Here is a 17,635-nt window from a genome sequence, read left to right as displayed (position 1 = left end):
ATGGGGCTAGAGCTCGGTGTTGACATGCTGCCTCTTAATGGGGCTAGAGCTCTGGGAAGTCTGGCACAAAGAACATGTTGGAAAGATGAATAAGTCTGTTGTTATTTTGGCATATGAGCATGTCCCTAAGAAGTAGTCCAAAAGTGTGTGTGTGTCTGTGCGTGCTTGCGTGCGTGTGTGAGTGTGTGTGTGTTGACACTGTTGATGTTTCCAGGAGTGAATAAGGTACAGTGAACCTTCACAGAGCTCTCTGTCCCACCGCCCGGTGAATGTACAGAGACCTAGCTAGATAACTACAGGGTTACTGACTGCACAGAGACCTAGCTAGATAACTACAGGGTTACTGACTGTACAGAGACCTAGCTAGATAACTACAGGGTTACTGACTGTACAGAGACCTAGCTAGATAACTACAGGGTTACTGACTGTACAGAGACCTAGCTAGATAACTACAGGGCTGGTGAATGTACAGAGACCTAGCTGGATAACTACAGGGCTCATGAATGTACAGAGACCTAGCTGGATAACTACAGGGTTGCTGACTGTACAGAGACCTAGCTAGATAACTACAGGGTTACTGACTGTACAGAGACCTAGCTAGACAACTACAGGGCTGGTGAATGTACAGAGACCTAGCTGGATAACTACAGGGCTCATGAATGTACAGAGACCTAGCTGGATAACTACAGGGCTCATGAACGTACAGAGACCTAGCTGGATAACTACCTGTTTCCATAGGGCTCTGGTCAAAAGTAGTGCTCTATGAAGGGAATAGGGTGCCATTTGGGACACAGACAAAAAGCGTGTGGGGAGGGTAGCTTTGAATGGCAGTCTACTGTACTCACTCCCAGTCACTGCTCTTATCTTGGCTCTCAAATTCACCTGTCACTTTGATCTGGCCAGCGCTATTTCCCTGTTATGCCAGGTACCTAGAAATGTATGACTTGTCTTGAACGCCTGCAAAGAAGCGTCACGATATCGTCTGCCTGCGTTTCCCTGATAGGGCCAAATCATCATGCTGCATCACAATCCTCTTTCTTCCCCTCCACTGAAGCCTGGTGAGGAGAGGAGGATTATGTTTCAAGGGCTGAGAGCCAGCCAGCTAAAACCCTCCCTGACATATACCCTACTACAGAATCAACACTTAGCCCTGTGTGTTTGTGTTGCCGTCGTAAACCCTTAATGAATAGCTTGTCTACTATTTATGGATACATCACAAGTCATTAATTTACTATATTTAACCACCAGGAGTATTATTAAAGATACTAGTTCCTGTTTTTGAATCTGAATACCTATCTCTTGTGAATACAGTTTGTCCTTACGAACTCCATATCACTGTACTACTGGTTCAGCCAAGTATGTTTGATGAACAAAATACAAATGATCTATAAGCATTAACAATCTTAGTTGTGCATGTTTCTTACAATGGCTACAATGGTTGTGGTCAAACGTTAATATAAAACAATCAGGCCAAAATGGTCAATGAGAGCACACTGAACAACCCGGAAGGAGAACCTTAGGGATTCAATAGAGACGTCCTCTCTTCTTGCAGACGTAGAAAGAATACACACATAGTCAAGCATCTGTACAAATGACCAAGATGAATAAAGCATGGTTGGATAAACACTGAACCATTCTCCCTTCTAATCACCTCTTCTACCCATCCACTTATTCAACAGAAGCATGGCCAGATATACAGTTTGATCATATAGTTCAAATCAGACTGGATTGACCAGGTTGATTAGTTGTTATTATTATGGGGGACAGACAGACAGACAGACAGACAGACAGACAGACAGACAGACGGACGGACGGGCGGACAGACAGATAAAAGGCGCATGGTTCCAGAATGGGTTTGTAGAAGCCAACTAGCTAGCTAGCCAGGTTTGTAGAAGCCAACTAGCTAGCTAGCCAGGTTTTTAGAATCCAACTAGCTAGCTAGCCAGGTTTGTAGAAGCTAGCTAGCCAGGTTTGTAGAAGCTAGCTAGCTAGCCAGGTTTGTTGACACTAGCTAGCTAGCCAGGTTTGTAGAAGCTAACTAGCTAGCCAGGTTTGTAGAAGCTACCTAGCTAGCCAGATTTGTTGACACTAGCTAACTAGCCAAATGCTTGTTGTTTGGCTCTCCCCTTCCCCTCCCCATTGTCAGAGAGGCTAGGAGGTTAGGGCGGGAGGGGGGGATTCCTTAGCTGTCTGGCCTCAACTTCAAAGAGTTGAGCAGAGTTATAAAAGGGTTCTGATATCACTGGAGCCAGGGAGCCCTCACCCCCCTACCCTCTCTTTCTCAATCCCTCTACTCCCTCTCTTTCTCAATCGCTCTACTCCCTCTCTTTCTCAAGCCCTCTACTCCCTCTCTTTCTCAATTCCTCTACTCCCTCTCTTTCTCAATCCCTCTATTCCCTCTCTTTCTCAATCCCTCTACTCCCTCTCTTTCTCAATCCCTCTACTCCCTCTCTTTCTCAATCCCTCTACTCCCTCTCTTTCTCAATCCCTCTATTCCCTCTCTTTCTCAATCCCTCTACTCCCTCTCTTTCTCAATCCCTCTACTCCCTCTCTTTCTCAATCCCTCTACTCCCTCTCTTTCTCAATCCCTCTATTCCCTCTCTTTCTCAATCCCTCTACTCCCTCTCTTTCTCAATCCCTCTACTCCCTCTCTTTCTCAATCCCTCTATTCCCACTCTTTCTCAATTCCTCTACTCCCTCTCTCCTGGGGGATGGAGGGAGAGCGGGTCTGAGGGGAGAGGGAGCAGGAAGGAATGTTGCCCAACCTTCAAGACCTCTGATTCTATTTTGTTGTTTTGTCACTACTTACAAATAAAAACAAAACCACACAGCATCACCCAAAAATGTGAGAGGAGTCATTGCGTAACTAATGTAAACAGTGTGTGGGCTCCAGCCTTCCAATGTGATTATTTTCCCTGTACTCTACCAACACATCCTACAGAGTCTAGTGAAAGGTTGGGTATTAAACCTACAGAGTCTAGAGAAAGGTTGGGTATTAATACTACAGAGTCTAATGAAAGGTTGGGTATTAATCCTACAGTCTAGTGAAAGGTTGGGTATTAATCCTACAGCCTAGAGAAAGGTTGGGTATTAATCCTACAGAGTCTAGAGAAAGGTTGGGTATTAATCCTACAGCCTAGAGAAAGGTTGGGTATTAATCCTACAGTCTAGAGAAAGGTTGGGTATTAATCCTACAGCCTAGAGAAAGGTTGGGTATTAATCCTAGAGTCTAGTGAAAGGTTGGGTATTAATCCTACAGTCTAGAGAAAGGTTGGGTATTAATCCTACAGTCTAGAGAAAGGTTGGGTATTAATCCTACAGCCTAGAGAAAGGTTGGGTATTAATCCTAGAGTCTAGTGAAAGGTTGGGTATTAATCCTACAGAGTCTAGAGAAATGTTGGGTATTAATCCTACAGTCTAGAGAAAGGTTGGGTATTAATCCTACAGTCTAGAGAAAGGTTGGGTATTAATCCTACAGCCTAGAGAAAGGTTGGATATTTGAAGTACAATAACACCATATAAAGGGGAACCCCAGGTGAGATCATATTCTTATTTCAGCAAATATACATTTCAAAGGGGATGCAGAGTACTACTCCTGTCTAATGCTGTCATTAATGTAAACAGGAAGTTAGTTAGTTACTTCCTTGTTCTATGGAACAGTGGTGCAGTATATGAGGTGACAGGCACAGCACCGACCTATGAAACCCATTTGAATTTGAGGCCCTGATCAGATTAAATTAGATTTATGAATAAAGTAACTCAAGACAGTTGTACAACCAAAAAATATCAACCAAAAAGACATTGGAAGATGGCCCTCTATCCCCTTTAAAAAAAGCAACGTTGAGAAATTAAACAATTTAGTGCAGCATTGATATGCAGGTGTGAGATCTGTGGATCTACATCCAGACTAACCAAGCTATGCCGTACTACGCAATACCTACGCAGTAACCAAATGGCATTTAATCCCTCTGTATCCACACAATTCATCCACTCCCTACACAGAGCAAATTCAAAGTCAACAGGAAAAACAAGTCTTGGCTAGATGAGATTAAAAGGTCAGAAACCTTACAGTAGTGTGGTGCCAGGACAACAACCTCTCTCTCAATGTCAGAAAGTCAAAGGAGCTCATTGTGGACTACAGGAAACGGAGTTACGAGCACGCCTCCATTAACATCAACAGGGCTGTAGTGGAGCGAGTCGAGAGCTTCAAGTTCCTCGGTGTCCACATCACTAAGGACATATCATGGTCCAAACACACTCACACAGTCGTGAAGAGGGCACGACAACGCCTCTTCCCCCTCAGGAGGCTGAAAAGATTTGGCATTGGCCCTCAGATCCTCAAATAGTTCTACAGTTGCACCATCAAGAGCATCTTGACTGGCTGCATCACCGCCTGGTATGGCAACTGCTTGGCATTCGACCGCAAGGTGCTACATGGGGTAGGCCCCAGAAAATTGTCAAAGACTCCAGCCACCCGAGCCACAGACTGTTCTCTCTGCTACCGCACGGCAAGCGGTACCAACACACCAAGACTGGAACCAACAGGATCCTGAACAGCTTCTACCCCCGAGCCACAGACTGTTATCTCTGCTACCGCACGGCAAGCGGTACCAACACACCAAGACTGGAACCAACAGGATCCTGAACAGCTTCTACCCCCGAGCCACAGACTGTTCTCTCTGCTACCGCACGGCAAGCGGTACCAACACACCAAGACTGGAACCAACAGGATCCTGAACAGCTTCTACCCCCGAGCCATAAGACTTTTAAACAAGACCGCTAAGGAGCTAATGAAATGACCACCAGGACTACCTGTATTGACCCATTTTTAGGTCCCTCTCTTGTACTGACTACATGCACACACACTGGACTTTACCAACACACACACACACACTGGACTTTACCAACACACACACACACTGGACTTTACCAACACACACACACACACACTAGACTTTACCAACACACACACACACACACTGGACTTTACCAACACACACACACACACACACTGGACTTTACCAACACACACACACACACACTGGACTTTACCAACACACACACACACACTGGACTTTACCAACACACACACACATACTGGACTTTACCAACACACACACACACACTGGACTTTACCAACACACACACACACTGGACTTTACCAACACACACACACACACACTGGACTTTACCAACACACACACACACTGGAATTTACCAACACACACACACATACTGGACTTTACCAACACACACACACACTGGACTTTACCAACACACACACACATACTGGACTTTACCAACACACACACACACACTGGACTTTACCAACACACACACACACTGGACTTTACCAACACACACACACATACTGGACTTTACCAACACACACACACACATACTGACACTGACACCCCAACACACACACACACACACACTGGACTTTACCAACACACACACACATACTGACACTGACACCCCAACACACACACTGGACTTTACCAACACACTCACACATACTGGACTTTCCCAACACACACACACACATACTGACACTGCCACCCCAACACACACACACACACACTGGACTTTACCAACACACTCACACACACTGGACTTTACCAACACACACACACACACACACACTGGACTTTACCAACACACACACACATACTGACACTGACACCCCAACACACACACACACACACTGGACTTTACCAACACACTCACACATACTTACACTGACACCCCAACACACACACACACACACACATACTGACACTGACACCCCAACACACACACACACACACTGGACTTTACCAACACACACACACATACTGACACTGACACCCCAACACACTCACACACACTGGACTTTACCAACACACACACACATACTGACACTGACACCCCAACACACACACACACACACTGGACTTTACCAACACACTCACACATACTTACACTGACACCCCAACACACACACACACACACACACACACACTGGACTTTACCAACACACTCACACATACTTACACTGACATCCCAACACACACAGACACAGACACAGACTCACTCTCACACACAGACAGACCACAGACACAGACACACTCACACTCTCACACACACACACACACCGACACACACACACACACACACACACCGCCAAACAGCTTATGCTGGGATGTTCTTAGGCTTTAGGAGGTGGGCTGGTCCCACTCATATCATATCTTTGGTAGACAACAGGGGTAGACTAACAGTGAAATGCTTACTTTATTTGTTTATTTTTTATTTTACCTTTATTTAACTAGGCAAGTCAGTTAAGAACAAATTCTTATTTTCAATGACGGCCTAGGAACAGTGTGTTACCTGTCTCGTTCAGGGGCAGAACGACAGATCTGTACTCTTTTCCAACAATGCAGAGTTAAAGATAAAATCAAATATTGTGACAGTGAATAACAAATAAAAATAACAAGTAAAATAACATGGCTATCTATATACAGGAAGTAGAAAATAACATGGCTATCTACATACAGGAAGTAGAAAATAACATGGCTATCTATATACAGGAAGTAGAAATAACATGGCTATCTACATACAGGAAGTAGAAAATAACATGGCTATCTATATACAGGAAGTAGAAAATAACATGACTATCTATATACAGGAAGTAGAAAATAACATGGCTATCTATATACAGGGAGTAGAAAATAACATTGCTATCTATATACAGGAAGTAGAAAATAACATGGCTATCTATATACAGGAAGTAGAAAATAACATGGCTATCTATATACAGGAAGTAGAAAATAACATGGCTATATACAGGGAGTATCAGTACTGTGTGTGAATGTGTGTGTGTGGCGTCAGTATGCATGTGTGTGCATGTTATGTGTGTATGGGATATGAGGAAAGGGAGGGTAAAGTGGATATCTACTCAGTCGCACAGCTGAATTCATTCAACCGAAATGTGTCTTCCACATTTAATCCAACCCCTTTGAATCAGTAGTGTGTGTGTGCGTGCGTGTGTGTTTGTCTGCGTCTGTCTGTCTGTGGTGGTTTTCACCCTTAGGGGGGAGTGTGAGCAGAAATTCCTGTGAAGTGGAGGAAAGTTGTCTTTTAATTTGCCCTGAGTGGGCGGTAATAACCCTCTGATCCATAACTCCTGCAGTATTACAGACATGACAGCCGTACAACCACCCACCTTAACGGGACCCACGTCACTACCTCTGACTGAACCAACTGCTCATAACTCCTGTCTGAATGGTTCCGTTCCAAATGGCATACTATTCCCTATATAGTGCACTACTTTAGACCACAGCCCCATTCCCTATATAGTGCACTACTTTAGACCAGAGCCCCATTCCCTATAGAGTGCACTACTTTAGACCAGAGCCCCATTCCCTATGTAGTGCACTACTTTTGACCGGGGCCCTATTCCCTATAGAGTGCACTACTTTAGACCGGGGCCCTATTCCCTATAGAGTGCACTACTTTAGACCAGAGCCACATTCCCTATAGAGTGCACTACTTTAGACCAGAGCCACATTCCCTATATAGTGCACTACTTTAGACCAGAGCCCTATTCCCTATAGAGTGCACTACTTTTGACCGGAGCCCCATTCCCTATAGAGTGCACTACTTTAGACCAGAGCCACATTCCCTATATAGTGCACTACTTTTGACCGGGGCCCTATTCCCTATAGAGTGCACTACTTTTGACCGGAGCCCCATTCCCTATAGAGTGCACTACTTTAGACCAGAGCCACATTCCCTATATAGTGCACTACTTTTGACCAGGGCCCTATTCCCTATAGAGTGCACTACTTTTGACCGGGGCCCCATTCCCTATAGAGTGCACTACTTTAGACCAGAGCCACATTCCCTATATAGTGCACTACTTTTGACCGGGGCCCTATTCCCTATAGAGTGCACTACTTTTGACTTGAGCCCTGGTATGAAGGCTCTTTGCCCCGTCGCACCCCTCAACATGACATGCTAATTGAAGTGATGTAATATTATGCCATGGAGAGAGAGAGGAGGCTGCCCGCTGGGAGCTAGGCTGACTATAATAGAAGGCATTGAGAATAAGACACAGCCAAAGTTCCCCGGAGGGCTTAAAGCTGCAATCAGCAGTTGAAACTAGAACAAAGTGTACTCCCCGCCACGGTTTTGCTAAAAATCTGAAGGAAATTCCTGTGAAGTGGAGGAAAGTTGTCTTTTAATTTGCCCTGAGTGGGCGGTAATAACCCTCTGATCCATAACTCCTGCAGTATTACAGACATGACAGCCGTACAACCACCCACCTTAACGGGACCCACGTCACTACCTCTGACTGAACCAACTGCTCATAACTCCTGTCTGAATGGTTCCGTTCCAAATGGCATACTATTCCCTATATAGTGCACTACTTTAGACCACAGCCCCATTCCCTATATAGTGCACTACTTTAGACCAGAGCCCCATTCCCTATAGAGTGCACTACTTTAGACCAGAGCCCCATTCCCTATGTAGTGCACTACTTTTGACCGGGGCCCTATTCCCTATAGAGTGCACTACTTTAGACCGGGGCCCTATTCCCTATAGAGTGCACTACTTTAGACCAGAGCCACATTCCCTATAGAGTGCACTACTTTAGACCAGAGCCACATTCCCTATATAGTGCACTACTTTAGACCAGAGCCCTATTCCCTATAGAGTGCACTACTTTTGACCGGAGCCCCATTCCCTATAGAGTGCACTACTTTAGACCAGAGCCACATTCCCTATATAGTGCACTACTTTTGACCGGGGCCCTATTCCCTATAGAGTGCACTACTTTTGACCGGAGCCCCATTCCCTATAGAGTGCACTACTTTAGACCAGAGCCACATTCCCTATATAGTGCACTACTTTTGACCAGGGCCCTATTCCCTATAGAGTGCACTACTTTTGACCGGGGCCCCATTCCCTATAGAGTGCACTACTTTAGACCAGAGCCACATTCCCTATATAGTGCACTACTTTTGACCGGGGCCCTATTCCCTATAGAGTGCACTACTTTTGACTTGAGCCCTGGTATGAAGGCTCTTTGCCCCGTCGCACCCCTCAACATGACATGCTAATTGAAGTGATGTAATATTATGCCATGGAGAGAGAGAGGAGGCTGCCCGCTGGGAGCTAGGCTGACTATAATAGAAGGCATTGAGAATAAGACACAGCCAAAGTTCCCCGGAGGGCTTAAAGCTGCAATCAGCAGTTGAAACTAGAACAAAGTGTACTCCCCGCCACGGTTTTGCTAAAAATCTGAAGGATGGAGTTGGAGAAATTTAACCACTCTCAAATTCATAGACAGAGCTATGGATGCAAGGACTGACCATCCATTATATTCTGAAGGGGTACGACAGTTGAACTAAGCTCATGAGGCATTTATAAGTTATAATCTTCAATAATCAATGGGTGCATATCATTCATTTATCTGTAAGTAACAACTGCAGATTTCCCATTTAAGGCTGTTATAGCCTCCCCAGCATGCAGCCCAGGCTGTTATAACCTCTTCAATATGTAGCTCAGCCAGGATGTTATAACCTGTTTAACATGCAGCCCATTGAGGCTGTTATAACCTTTTCAATACGTAGCCCAGTCAGGCTGTTATAACCTGTCTAACATGCAGCCCAGCAAGGCTGTTATAACCTCTTCAATATATACAGCCCAGTCAGGCTGTTACCTCCCCAGTGTGTAGCCCAGCCAGTCTGTTACCTCCCCAGTGTACAGCCCAGCCAGTCTGTTACCTCCCCAGTGTGCAGCCCAGCCAGTCTGTTACCTCCCCAGTGTGCAGCCCAGCCAGTCTGTTACCTCCCCAGTGTACAGCCCAGCCAGTCTGTTACCTCCCCAGTGTGTAGCCCAGCCAGTCTGTTACCTCCCCAGTGTACAGCCCAGCCAGTCTGTTACCTCCCCAGTGTACAGCCCAGCCAGTCTGTTACCTCCCCAGTGTGTAGCCCAGCCAGTCTGTTACCTCCCCAGTGTGTAGCACAGCCAGTCTGTTACCTCCCCAGTGTGTAGCCTAGCCAGTCTGTTACCTCCCCAGTGTGTAGCCCAGCCAGTCTGTTACCTCCCCAGTGTGTAGCACAGCCAGTCTGTTACCTCCCCAGTGTGTAGCCTAGCCAGTCTGTTACCTCCCCAGTGTACAGCCCAGCCAGTCTGTTACCTCCCCAGTGTGTAGCCCAGCCAGTCTGTTACCTCCCCAGTGTGTAGCCTAGCCAGTCTGTTACCTCCCCAGTGTGTAGCCCAGCCAGTCTGTTACCTCCCCAGCGTACAGCCCAGCCAGTTTGTTACCTCCCCAGCATGCATCCCAGCCAGTCTGTTACCTCTCCAGCATGCATCCCAGCCAGGGGAATAACCACAGCACTGTCCCAGTGCCAGATATGACAGAAACAACAACAACTAAAATCTGCAACTTCATGCACATCAACATGTCTTTGCAAAGGCCTTTGAATGTTTACTTAATGACTGCAGATCACAGTGAGTTTAGTTCTGCTGGTGTGTGGTAGAGAGAGCACTTCATCTACAGGCAGAGGGACAGGTATGACACAACACTGTCCTTCTGACAACCTGGACCTGCCAGACAGACTGACACCACACCCCAGTCTGTGTCCTTGTCTAAATTAAGTATGGGCAAACCTTCCCCTTCAGTCACCAGCTCTTAGGCCAGGCTTTACCAAATCTGTACACGTTTCTAGGAGTGGAAAAACATGACTTGCAAACATACAAAATAAATGCTAGAAAACAACCTTGAGATTTTGGCTACAAATCTTAATTTCGATCATTAAATCTTTCATTTCAATAAGTTGCATTTTATGGAGCACCAGTCCCCAAAATGATGTCTGAATCATGAAGGAGTTAATTGATTTGTCCTCCTGGGGCAGCATTAGAGGAACGTCTAATCACAACTGATCCCAACTGTAGACCATCTATTGACCATCTGATATACAAACTTCTCAACCTGTGTTAAAGAGTCATGTATTTTAATTATTATAGACTATTATCAAATTATTATTATTATTAGCATTATTTTCAGTATCCAAATCATTATAATCATTAGCCACATTCTTATAATTATTATTACTTTTGTATCATTTTATCCAAGAAAGCACATAGGAAAACATTTAAAAATACAAGTGTTTCGTTTCTTACCTGAATGTTGTTCAGTTTGTGATCTGAGGAGCTGTATATCTCACATTCCTCCATCGCTCTTCGGAGGAAAGCGTTCACAACAAAACTGTCTCCTACAAATCGGGGGGGAATTATAATGAATATCAATGATATTAACTTGTGTCTAGATAATAAGATAATGTAAGGTTTAAAACAAGGTTTAATGCGTTATTTCTAAAGGATGATAGAGGGTTATCCTCACCTTCGGGGTTCTCTCTACGTTTGCCCGCTTTAGATCACAGCACAATATGGAAATTCAAAGGAGAAATTCGTTACCATGTGAACAAAATATTAATCAATGATCAATCAGTATGGAATACTCATATAAAAATGTTTATAAGAGATATATCTTACCATGTTTGGACTGAAGTTTCCCCATTTCCACGTCCCTTTTTCCTTGATTAATGAACAGCTCTTTACCAATCCGTCATGGATAACCCAGTCTGCTGGTCAACATTGTCACATTGTGTCCACGTTTTTGCAAGAAAATAGTCCAATTTAACTTTCTCCAAGCGCATTCAAAATAACCAATATACACACATGTTTTATTTTGCTGTACAGAAACAACGCTCTTTCTCTCAAAACAAATCCCGAGAGAAGGGAGACTATAGTCGACTTGCACTTTAGCGTCAGACAAGCCAACTGACTGACTGAATGGAAGAATGTGTGTCCGTCTGGCGGTAGCGTAGCGCAGAGCAGGAGGCGCTCAACTCAATCTAAGTAGTAGGCATGGCTGTAGGTACATCCTCAAAGTGTCTGCTAAATACCGTCCCCTGTTGGACTGATTTCAAACAGGTATTTACTTTTGCTGGTGATTTTGTTCCAGTATAACAACAAAAATAAACAAATAAAAAATGTACACCTGTTTGGCAGATGTTATTGCGGGTGTAGCGAAATGCTTGTGTTTCTAGCTCTAACAGACCTGTAATACCTAAGAGTAATATCTAACAATTTCACAACAATACACACAAATCTAAAGTAAATGGACGGAATTAAGAATGTATAAATAGCGGGTGAGAAATGTCAGAGCGACATAGACTAAGATACAGTAGAACAGGCGTAATGCTGGTAGTGCTGGTGAGTTACCGCTGCTCTGGTATCCACTAGTTCTTCCAGGCTGTATGTAATAACACCAAACACATTCTGGCCTAATAATGTAAGAAATAACACACAAAAAAACGAAATACTGCAAAAGATAGTATATTTAGATATTAGGCCATGTTTGTGTCCATACTGTTGAATCAGCATCGGTGAGCTCTTCTAACTTGACAATTTCCTAATGTTTCAATATCAAAGCCTGCTAGTATAAAACAAAGATAGTGATAACTAACTTTCTCTTATTCATTTGGGAGTCTAATATAAAAAGAGAGTATGATGTCTGTCAGAATGTAATGTTAGCCTTTGTGTCAGACTCTATCCTCAACATCTGCATTATCAACAGTGCTTGACTTGGGCACATCGGAGCTGAGTACCGGTACCTATTTCAGTCCAAATCATGCACCGATTATCAAAGTCTACGCCCCCAATAGCACACTAGAATTATTTTTCCTGGAAATTGCCGACGTTGAATTTCATTGAATTCTACATCAGGCATCAATGAGCGTTTGGATCAGGAAAGTGTCTTCTCACAACCTCTACAAGCCAGAATGCTGAATTAAATTATATTTTAACGTACTTTACCGGTTGTACTCCGTGCAGTTGGTCCTTCGCCAGTAGGAATGTGATACAATATATGCACAGAAAAGTATAATTAAACAACTTTCCAAAACACCGGTGATGCGTTCAGATTTCTATTACCTGAAGCATGCGCAGAACCATGTAAACATGTGCACCAGCTCGGCAGTAGTCTGTCTATACATGGGTTGCGCGCATGTAGTTTCATCTTGTGCGCTTGCTTCAGGTGATGGAAATCTGAATGCACTACCAGCACTTTGAAAAGTAGATTGAAAGATACTTTCCTGTGGATATATTGTCTCACATTGCTACCTGCAAATAACGACCAACCACATGGACAACCGGTAGAGGAAGTGAAAATATAATTTGGCTTGTAGAGGTTGTGAGAGGACACTTTCCTGATCCAACTGCTCATTCATGCCTGATGTAGAATTCAATAACATTCACCATCAGGTTTCCAGGCTACCTATTCCCTATAGCAGGATATTCAACTCTGACCCTATGAGGTTCGGAAGCCTGCTGGTGATCTGTTCTACCAGATCATTAATTGCACCCAACCGGTGTCCCAGTCTAAATCAGTTCCTGATTAGAGGGGAATCACCCAACTGGTGTCCCAGTCTAAATCAGTTCCTGATTAGAGGGGAGCAATGATAAAAGGCGGGGGAACTGGCTTCGAGGTCCAGAGTTGAATCTGACCACTACTTTTGACCAGGATCTACATAGGAACTATGGTGCCATCTGGGATATGCACAAAGGTCTTTGTTTCCTCCAAATACAAACAACAACCAACCTTCTATAAGAAGACCCATTGTTCTCTAAACAGAAGCAAGGTAACATTCTGAAAATAGGCCTCAAATATCCATCAGTCGCGTCCCTTTTGAAGCGTAGCTGTTAGTTTATTCTGGTGGAGTTAAACAAGTCTCTAGTCACATGACCAACATTAGATGTTACCTTCTGCTCCAGGTGTCAACTTCAACATGACATGATGTCCTTCAATCACATGATGGTGTCTTACAAACATCCACAACCATCCTACCTGTCCGATGTTGATTTAGGACCTGGACAGTTAAGATGTTTAGAATGCAGTACACATCCTTCTTCTATCAATCAAAGGATGTCACACTCACACACACACACACACACACACACTGGACACACTGGACTGCCACAGTGTGACATCACAGCAGCAAGATTTGTGACCTGTTGCCACAAGAAAAGGGCAACCAGTGAAGAACAAACACCATTGTAAATACAACCCATATTTATGTTCCTTTTTGTACTTTAACTAATTGCACTTTGTTATAACACTGTACATAGCCAGAATGACATCTGAAAGGTCTCTGTAATCTATCTATCTCTTATAATGTTTATTTTTTATTGTTTATTTCACTTTTCTTTATTATCTTATTCACTTGATTTGGCAACGTAAACATATGTTTCCCATGACAATAAAACCCTTATATTGAAATGAATTGAATAGAGTGAGAGAGAGAGAGAGAGAGGGAAGGGGGAGAGAGAGAGAGACAGAGAGAGGGAAGGGGGAGAGAGAGAGAGACAGAGAGAGAGACAGAGAGAGAGAGACAGAGACAGAGACAGAGAGAGAGAGAGAGAGAGAGAAGGGGGAGAGAGAGAGAGAGAGAGAGGGAAGGGGGAGAGAGAGAGAGAGAGAGAGAGAGGGGAAGGGGGAGAGAGAGAGAGAGAGAGAGAGAGAGAGAGAGAGAGAGAGAGAGAGAGGGGGGGGAAGGGGGAGAGAGAGAGAGAGAGAGAGAGGGAGGGGGAGAGAGAGAGAGAGAGAGAGAGAGAGAGAGAGAGAGAGAGAGAGAGGGAAGGGGGAGAGAGAGAGAGAGAGAGGGAAGGGGGAGAGAGAGAGAGAGAGAGAGAGAGGGGAAGGGGGAGAGAGAGAGAGAGAGAGAGAGAGAGAGAGAGAGAGAGAGAGAGGGGGGGGGGGAAGGGGGAGAGAGAGAGAGAGAGAGAGAGAGAGGGAAGGGGGAGAGAGAGAGAGAGAGAGAGAGAGAGAGAGAGAGAGAGAGAGGAAGGGGGAGAGAGAGAGAGAGAGAGGGAAGGGGGAGAGAGAGAGAGAGAGAGAGAGAGGGTGAGAGAAAGAAAGAGAGAGAGAGAAGAGAAAGGGAGGGTGAGACAGAGAGAGGAGAGAGAAAGACTCAACATCAACCAAGCTCTGTCTTGCATAACAGAAATTCCTAGTGACATTCAACTTCCAATCCAAACAAATTAAACTGAATTACCGTACAGGAAAACAAAACCAAGACGGAAGAAAATCTAAAGCTGGCATCAGAACACAAGACAATGGAAAACAGCCTTCGTTCTAGCTGCAATTAATCAGTCTGATGACATGTTAATAGTTGGACATGTTGACAGTTCTAAAGCATGCTTGATCATGAAGACATTGTTTTGTCTTCTGACTACCTCCCAACAACCATTGAAGTCTGCCTGTGTTTACATAGCCGCTACGACGCACTGCCCATTCTGCATCTATCAGTACCAGCCAACATCCAGACTCACATCTCCCATTCTGCATCTATCAGTACCAGCCAACATCCAGACTCACATCTCCCATTCTGCATCTATCAGTACCAGCCAACATCCAGACTCACATCTCCCATTCTGCATCTATCAGTACCAGCCAACATCCAGACTCACATCTCCCATTCTGCATCTATCAGTACCAGCCAACATCCAGACTCACATCTCCCATTCTGCATCTATCAGTACCAGCCAACATCCAGACTCACATCTCCCATTCTGCATCTATCAGCACCAGCCAACATCCAGACTCACATCTCCCATTCTGCATCTATCAGTACCAGCCAACATCCAGACTCACATCTCCCATTCTGCATCTATCAGTACCAGCCAACATCCAGACTCACATCCCCCATTCTGCATCTATCAATACCAGCCAACATCCAGACTCACATCTCCCATTCTGCATCTATCAGTACCTGCCAACATCCAGACTCACATCTCCCATTCTGCATCTATCAGTACCAGCCAACATCCAGACTCACATCTCCCATTCTGCATCTATCAGTACCAGCCAACATCCAGACTCACATCTCCCATTCTGCATCTATCAGTACCAGCCAACATCCAGACTCACATCTCCCATTCTGCATCTATCAGTACCAGCCAACATCCAGACTCACATCTCCCATTCTGCATCTATCAGTACCAGCCAACATCCAGACTCACATCTCCCATTCTGCATCTATCAGTACCAGCCAACATCCAGGCTCACATCTCCCATTCTGCATCTATCAGTACCAGCCAACATCCAGACTCACATCTCCCATTCTGCATCTATCAGTACCAGCCAACATCCAGACTCACATCTCCCATTCTGCATCTATCAGTACCAGCCAACATCCAGACTCACATCTCCCATTCTGCATCTATCAGTACCAGCCAACATCCAGACTCACATCTCCCATTCTGCATCTATCAGTACCAGCCAACATCCACTCACATCTCCCATTCTGCATCTATCAGTACCAGCCAACATCCAGACTCACATCTCCCATTCTGCATCTATCAGTACCAGCCAACATCCAGACTCACATCTCCCATTCTGTATCTATCAGTACCAGCCAACATCCAGACTCACATCTCCCATTCTGCATCTATCAGTACCAGCCAACATCCAGACTCACATCTCCCATTCTGCATCTATCAGTACCAGCCAACATCCAGACTCACATCTCCCATTCTGCATCTATCAGTACCAGCCAACATCCACTCACATCTCCCATTTTGCATCTATCAGTACCAGCCAACATCCAGACTCACATCTCCCATTCTGCATCTATCAGTACCAGCCAACATCCAGACTCACATCTCCCATTCTGCATCTATCAGTACCAGCCAACATCCACTCACATCTCCCATTTTGCATCTATCAGTACCAGCCAACATCCAGACTCACATCTCCCATTCTGCATCTATCAGTACCAGCCAACATCCAGACTCACATCTCCCATTCTGCATCTATCAGTACCAGCCAACATCCAGACTCACATTTCCCATAAGGACTTAGTCCTTCAGCGTCCTACATAGAGTTGCAAAATTCAGATTATTTCCCAAAATTCCCTGTTTTTTCAGAAATCACAGTTAGTAAGCAGGAAACCCTGAATCCTCCAAACAAGATTTCTGGAAAACTTCTAGGAATTTGGGAACATTACTGGAATTTTGCAACCCTGATCGTGCACCGCAGATCCCCCCCCCCTCAAGTTTCCACCAATGGTGTTATTATTACTTCAAGTGTAAAAGATGATCATGTTTCCTTCTTGTGTCTTCTGAGTGGCAGCCCACAGGTGCAGTCTGGGAAATAACCAAATGAAAATATATGAACGGAATATCAATTGATATGAATTTAAATATTTGACCTGTAAAATATGAAAATAAAATGAAAGGTTAAACCAATGGCTTCCCCCGTTAGACTGTTTAAGATACGATCCTCCTAACACCCACCAACGGGACTGTAGTCAGACAGGGAGCTGGCCAGCTACACGGGGAGTGGTGGCTGCTGGGATATGGTGGGATGAGAGGCTTTTCAGAGTTTGTCTCTACATCTTTCTCTCATTCTCCGCACACACACGCGCACAGGCTGACAGAGGGAGGCTCTGTCTCAGATCACTCTCGGGGGTTGACAGACATTTGCACAGCAGCTCATTGATGGCAACTCTCTTTGATCCTTGTTGCAGCGCCCAATTACCATGGTCTCTCTCCCTAATGCCCACCTATTCCCTGTATAGAG

The 17,635-nt window shown here is 44.8% G+C and overlaps 1 long non-coding RNA gene across 1 annotated transcript; it reads right to left on the bottom strand.

The window, feature by feature from the left end:
* Window positions 1-11,171: 11,171 nt before the first annotated feature.
* LOC139405663 (uncharacterized) lies at window positions 11,172-11,812 on the bottom strand. The gene is made up of 3 exons (XR_011633896.1): window positions 11,545-11,812; window positions 11,393-11,419; window positions 11,172-11,264 (listed from the first exon to the last, which is right to left on the bottom strand). It is a non-coding gene; the product is annotated as an uncharacterized lncRNA (long non-coding RNA).
* Between the last annotated feature and the right edge of the window lie 5,823 nt (window positions 11,813-17,635).

This window comes from Oncorhynchus clarkii, chromosome 3 (genome assembly GCF_045791955.1).
Source record: "Oncorhynchus clarkii lewisi isolate Uvic-CL-2024 chromosome 3, UVic_Ocla_1.0, whole genome shotgun sequence".
Lineage (NCBI taxonomy): Eukaryota > Metazoa > Chordata > Actinopteri > Salmoniformes > Salmonidae > Oncorhynchus > Oncorhynchus clarkii.
Note: the sequence above shows the minus strand (reverse complement) of the source record. Positions and strands in the feature narration are given on the sequence as shown.